Genomic DNA, 5,757 nt, shown 5'->3' on the forward strand with positions numbered 1-5,757 from the left:
AAAGTGCTAGAGTTGTGAACATGAGGCATCGAGGACTGGGGAGCTTGGCGTGAGCATCCAGATTTAAGGTAGGAGGAAAATCCATGTTGTATACTGGCTTCTCGGTGTACACACTTGCACATGTGCACAGTACTCACACTCAGCTGCAGTTTGTAAAATTCAAAGCAGAAATTTCATGGGAAAAAGGTGTGCTTGACTGGCTGGTTCGCCGTCTCCTTCCGTGGCATCCTTAGGCGCAGATGCGTTTGATGATCTGCCTGAAGATGCAAGTCATCCGCCGGCAGGTGTCTTTACCTGATGAACCATACTCCAGAGCTGGGGCTGCAGCATCCATGCTGTGGGGCTTGACCCACCTCGGTTCGGGGTGAGCTCATTATATTGGCTGGGAATGCAGTATGGTCCCAGCCTAGACTACAATAGACAGGTTAGGTCAGACATTGCACACATCTCTCTGAGCGGTTCCTGGAGCAAATTTTCTTTTGAGGTGTTTATTTGTATACCTCTTTCCAGACAGTGTTTCCCAACCAGCCGTGTGCTGGGATCTGCCTGGAACCTCCCTGGGTCTTGCTATTACTCATTGTTCCTTACGACTAACTAAGGATTCGGTTCTGTAGTTGAGCTTAGAAGAGGCTTGTTTCCAAAGCCCCAGAAATTTTATTCTCATTAGTATTTTTTTTTTTTTTAAAAATTTTAACAATTTCTTTCGTGGGCACTGGAATTGGGGGTCAGCGCATGTTGATGTTAGAGACAATCACTGGGAGTCATTTCTCTCCTTTCACCATGTGGATCCTGGGGATCCAACTCAGGCCATCAGGCTTGGTGGCGGGTGCCTTTATCTGACGAGCCTTCTTGCCTCCCCCTCCCAAATGTAAAGCTAGAGGCTTTTCTATAAGCTAAGGTAGAAACAAAGAACAGACACACCATTAATTTTTCTCTCCCGCTGTTTATTTCCTTTTCCTGTTCATTTTTACGAATTTTGCTTAGGTATCCCATGTGTCAAGTTTTGTGTGAGGGACTGATGGGGAGGTCAAAGGTTGTCAAAGGACAGGCATTCTCCCAAGGATATGAGAAGAGAAAGGTATGTACAGGGGCTTTGAGAAGACATTACAGGTGCAGGGATAGATGTTTGTACAGACACTGGGGACACAAAGGAGTGGGTGGTTGTCATACACTTTCCCTTGGGTTTCGTTTTTTCCACTGCTTTTCCTACTTATGCATTGCCCAGAGTCTGCCAAATACCACTTTTCTAACTTCTAAATAAGGCTGCTTAGAGCATTCATGAGTTATCAACAATGTAAATGTCCAAAGGGACATTTTGTGGACCATAGAAGATGCTGCTGATGGTGTTGATTGTGATGGTGATGATGATGTTGGGGGGGGGGGTCAGATAAGGATGCTTTTATACTTTTTGCCAGGCGTGCCCATGATGGATCACTATGATCACTGATTTTACCAGGTGACATTCAAGGGAGCATTGTCATGCACACTGAGCCATAGTAAGATAATCTGGGGACTGCAGGTATTTCCATGAAAGATCCGTAAGCAAAAGGAAATTTCTTTTGTACATGGGCAATAAATCTTCTGCCTATTGACTTTTAAAAGCACAGAGCAAAATGTCTTTTTTGTCTGTTTAATAGCAAGCACTGCCTTAACATTTGTTTTGCCTCACAGTTTACTGAGGACTTCCACAGTCATAAATCATCAGTGCCTCATCCAAACCTTCTCACTTTGCAGGATAGATGCAATTTTGACCCTCACTCACAGCTATGGAAAATATGACCTAGAGAAGTTAAATAACTTGCCCAAGACATATAGCTAGCACAAGCGGAACTCAAAGCCTGAATTCTGATCTTCTCTTTTCATTTTTTGGAATCTTCAGTTCTTCATGGTAAGTATCTCTAGTGGGCAGGACTCCTCTTTGATGTCTATAAAAGGTTTCAAACTGTTTTCTTTTTTAAAAAATGTTTCAAAATATCATCCCTATTTTGACATATCTCGGATGTCTGAAATGCACCAGTCTCAAGGGCAGTCACAATAAATCAAGCAAACAAATAACCCATCCCCATTGTTCTGTGGATTATTTCCCCATGAGGCAGATGTTTACTTTTTATAAATGAAAGCTCATTGCTGTCAGGAACATTTAAGAGGCTTAACCTGTCTCCTCTGGCATATGGCATTGGCTTTTCATGATAAAAGTCATTGTGTACAGCGGTGGACTAAATTGCAAGGCTCCATCCTGAAACCTCATCAGTCACTGCTTGTGAACAGCACTGCTTTCCTATGCAGAAGCTCGTCTGGGCCTCTTCCACGGAGTAAGGGGGGAAAAGGCTGTTTCCTTTGCTAGAAAATACTCATATTTTAATGGGTATGATGTCATGAATTATTAAAGTAGCTTAACTTTAAAGCTGAGCCGAAAGAACACATAGTGAGGAACGACCTTGAGACTCTTGAAAAATGGGAATGTTGACTGCGTGCCTGCCGACTCAAAGATGGATTTCTACTTTAGTTTATATTTATGCAACTGTGAAACTTGGTCCCTTGTTCCCAAAGAAATCCTTTGTGCAGCCGTGTGGAGAAAGTTATTACATTTTAGTGCAGAAGAGCTGTAAAGTTTCTTTCCTCGAGTCTCATGAAAGCTAGAATGTGCTGGCGAACTTTGTGCTGGGGAAATGGCCCTGAGGAATGAGATGTAGAGTCTCTCAGAAGACAAAAGGAAACAGGCAGGCATTGTTCTTTCAAAAAGGAATGTACCATTAGGTTCTTAGAGAGGATCTGTGTGTAACCCAGTGTCGGTCCTTCTACAGTGTTCACTTGTTTCTGATTCAAGGTGAGAAAAGGGAAATAAAGCCGGAAGCAAGAAGAGCTGCCAGCCACTCTGTTGCCTGAGCACGTGACACTGCCTGTAGCAATCCCACCATAATGAGTGCAGGTGCCCAGGGAAGCTGCCAGAGCGCTCACAATACCACAGGGAATACTTCAAAGATTCCAGTTGGGCTCCAGGCTCATTCTCTGGCCAATAGTTTGCTGGGGGAAAAAATTATAGAAACTACAAGTGGAATAAAGCGTCCTTGATATTTCCAAAGTGAGCCAATGCTGTGTCTAAATCTACAAAGAGGTATGACTCATCTCTTCTTATGTTCTTGGTAATATGACTGAGTTGAGTAGCTCTAGGTTTTGGGACGTCACTTATGGCAGGCTGCTTTACCCAGCATCACAAGGCCTTGGGTTTGATTGCTAGTGCAATAAAAAAAGAACCCTCTGGAAAAGAAAAAAAACTATGACTGGGGAAGATGGAAGAACCTGGATGTACAAGTCTGTTAAATGCTTGGTCCTGTTTCACAAACAAATGTTGAAGTGTGACCAATAACCCTATTTAAAAGAAGGTAAACCCCAGTGTGTATTATTTGTTGACATCATAGTAAGTAGTAGAACAGAACTTCATGTGAGCTGATATCTGACACTAGAGGTTCGAATAAATTCACCATTATTTTTGTTTGCTTGTTTGTTTTTAATATTTTGAGATGAGATCATCCTATGTAGCTTACACTAGCATTGAGCTTCCTTCTCTACTTCCCACGTTCTGGGATCATACATGGGAGGCACATGTCACTCTGCTCAACTGTTCACCATTTTTACTATTTGGCTGTGAATGACGGTTTGCTGGACTTTCCTGTTTATTTGAACTCTTTGGTCCTCAAATGTAGGATATCTTCTTTTTGTCCTTGTAAACCCACTTTCCTCTCTGTCCTTCTTTATTCTCAATGACTTGACAGATAACTGGCCCCTACTCTGATAGGAACCTTTAGTCCTTTGGTTTATAGTTGGGTTGGGTCAGCCAGGGCCTTGATGGCAAGCTGATGGTTGGAAATGCATTATGTATCAGTTTGACCTCATTTTTTTCCTATTTGGATTTGTTCTGGAGACAGTGGCTCTCCTTATGTAGCCCAGGGTAGCCCATTCCTGGTCTTCCAGCCCCAGCTTTCCAAGATGCAAGCCCTGTATCTTCCATCTTTCTGACGGCCTTTCCTTGAATGCTATGATGCCTTCCTTCTTTATCCTGTTTCTTTTTCTGGGTTGTAGTTGCTACTCTAATCCTTTGCGTCTTTGGGCATAGGTAACTCTCTACTGTTGCTAGCCCACGAGAACCATATTATCCTTGAGCTTTTTCTGAACACTCCCCCACACCTTTGTGGATTAGATTCACTGTAAAACAGTTGGATTATCCAAATTGACTCTGCCCTTTGTTTCGTTTTAAGACCCCAATGATAACTGAGTTTTGTACTCATTAATGATCATTTTTACTGTGAGGATGATGATTTTTTTGTTTCTTATTTCCTCCTTAAGAATTTTTTATTTATAATTTCTACCTGGACTATTTTTTTTCACCATTCACTTCTTTTTATCTTACTACATGGCCCCTGAATTTTCTTTCCCCCCAACCCCCAATCTCTGCTTGAGTCTGGTGGACCAGTTTCTGTCACTGTAGTGTTTTAAGACTGACTTTCTGTGGTCTATGGGCAGGATTGGTCTGTATTAGCATTTCTTTGGAAAGTCGTCTTCAGAATTGTCTTGAGAAAACAATGCACATTTTTAGACCTTCTAGGGAAAAAAAAATCATTATTTCTCCAAAAAAAGAAGAGAGATAATGAAAATATGTTCAGTAAATAACATTTAGGATAATAGAGGATTCTAAAATAGGCAGAAGATTTAAATTCAAGGTCAGTTTCTTCTTTTGTTGGATTGCAGCAAGCATTTAATGGTAATAAAATCTTTTTCCTGTATAATACATTTTATATTAAAACTCGAGGCATTTAAATGAGGGATTTTACGTCTGCACAGTCTTTATTGAGCATGAAGGATTAAAAAAACGCCTTTTCTTTTCTTAATATATTTTTTTTTTGAGGGTTGAAAAGCCACTCCATTTCTCCTGGGCCCACAGAAGCAAGGATTGACAGGTTGAAGGTGGTCACAAACACTCGCAAGTGTCTTCCCTATACTGTTTAACCTCGGACCCTGTTATCTGGGCATTTCTGTCTCCCAAATAGACACTAAATCTCTGTTGGTGGTGTGACAGCTTTACGAGGTGGACTCGTGTCTATTTTCAGAGGAGTATAGGAGCATTTATTTTAATGTGTTTCCTCTACTCCTATGGGCCACTTAGGTGTAGCCTGTGCCTGTCCGTGGGGTGAGGTTGGTGGTCCTGCAGCATCAGGTTGCAGTGTTCAATAACACAGATGAGTGGTCTTATGTTTCCAGGGGGGAACTACAGTGGTGTTTTCTTTTCATTGGTTGGATTAAAATAGGGTAATCTTTTGAAGGAATATTAACTGATGCTTTGCTGGAGCATTTGGTGTGTGTGCATGTTTGTGTGTGTGTGTGTGTAGTGTAGTGTGTATGTGAGCTACCTATGTGTATGGAAGTGCACATGTGTGTGGCACAGATTCTCTCACTGAAGAGTAGTGTGTATATGAGCACATGTATGTACAGGTGTGCACATATGTGCACAGGTGTGTAGCAGCCAGTGAGATTCTCTCACTAAACCTAATATTCACTGGGTTGACTTGCTGGTCAGCCAGCTCTGGGGATCCATTCGTCTCTGCTTCCAGGACTGGGGTTATAGACATGCATGGCCATACCTGGCTTCTTAATGTGTATGCTGGGAATCCTAACTCAGATCCTCCTGCTTATGCAGCATGCATTTCTTTAGTACCTGCTCTTTAGTATTGAGGAATCTGTGATCTGCTCCTGATGCTCAGA

This window comes from Mastomys coucha, unplaced genomic scaffold (assembly GCF_008632895.1).
Source record: "Mastomys coucha isolate ucsf_1 unplaced genomic scaffold, UCSF_Mcou_1 pScaffold9, whole genome shotgun sequence".
Lineage (NCBI taxonomy): Eukaryota > Metazoa > Chordata > Mammalia > Rodentia > Muridae > Mastomys > Mastomys coucha.